A 1,162-nucleotide genomic window follows, 5' to 3' on the forward strand; every position below is an offset into this window, starting at 1 on the left:
GGTCCAGCTCTGTGCTGGCGACGCACGTGTAGCTGCCCTGGTCCCGCTCAGCCACCCCGAAGATGGTCAGGGAGTCGTCCTCCTTCTTCATCCTGCAAAGGCACCGAGGGTTGGGAGGAGGGCGAGTGGGGGGAAACGGGAGAGACAAGGGGAGTGCCGGGCACCGCCTGCTGCTTTCTCCCTGGATGGGGGGTGAGTCAGAGGGGGAGGGGAGCCCCAGGCTGGGCTGGGCAGCCGCAGCCTCTCCCAGGAGACAGGGTGCTCACCAGCACTTAGGGTGCTCAATAAAGGGGAGAAGGAACACGGGAGGCACCGCCTGCTGCTTTCTCCCTGGATGGGGGGTGAGTCAGAGGGGGAGGGGAGCCCCAGGCTGGGCTGGGCAGCCGCAGCCTCTCCCAGGAGACAGGGTGCTCACCAGCACTTAGGGTGCTCAATAAAGGGGAGAAGGAACACGGGAGAGGCCGCTCAGTCCTCCAATGACACCTGCTCTCTGTGCCTTCCTGTGCTCCGCTCCCTCCCACCTTAGACCCACCCCCAAAAGGCAGTGGAGACCCCTCCTCTTCCCATTCTCCAGCTCTATCCCTAGCCCAGACTGGTCTCTGCACTGTCTCCCCTAGAGGGAGGGCACCAAAGAGCAGGCAGGTGTGAGCAGCAAGTGAGTGCCAGGATGTGCCTGCCCTCAGGGGGCGCCCCCACAAAACCCAGAAGGTCCTTGGAAACAGCTGGTGCCTAAGGCAACCTCAGGGCCCAGGGGTGAGAGAAGGTATGCAAAGGGCCCAGAGGAGGGAGGCTCGGACAGTGACTGCACAATAGAGACACCTGTGGGCAGGTGTACACACTGTTGGTGCCCTGCCCTCCCCCACACCCATTAAATCCCATCTGGGATGAGGAAGGGGGCAGGCTTGGGGCTAGCAAAACACCCAGTGGTCCTAGTTGGCTCGGGTCAACCCTGCCCTCTGCTGGAGAACAGGGGCGCTGCGGGCAGGGTGGAAGCTGGGGGAGGAGGGGGGCTCCTGGCTGTGATGCAGAAGAGGAGGGAGGGGTCACAATAAAGGAAGGAGGAAAAGAGAAGGAGCGAGGGGAGAACAGTGAAGAGAGAAAGGAGTTGGAAAGAGAAGGAAAGGGAAGCAGAGAGCTGATGGGAGAGAGGAAGAGGGTGCGG

At 62.3% G+C, this 1,162-nt stretch overlaps 1 protein-coding gene across 1 annotated transcript in view; it reads right to left on the reverse strand.

Moving 5' to 3' along the window:
* NFASC (neurofascin) overlaps positions 1-1,162 on the reverse strand; it is a 211,716-nt gene that overhangs the window by 50,937 nt on the left and 159,617 nt on the right. The gene's annotated exons all lie outside the window — the stretch shown is intronic.

The sequence above is a fragment of the Myotis davidii genome, unplaced genomic scaffold (genome assembly GCF_000327345.1).
Source record: "Myotis davidii unplaced genomic scaffold, ASM32734v1 scaffold710, whole genome shotgun sequence".
NCBI classification, from domain to species: Eukaryota; Metazoa; Chordata; class Mammalia; order Chiroptera; family Vespertilionidae; genus Myotis; species Myotis davidii.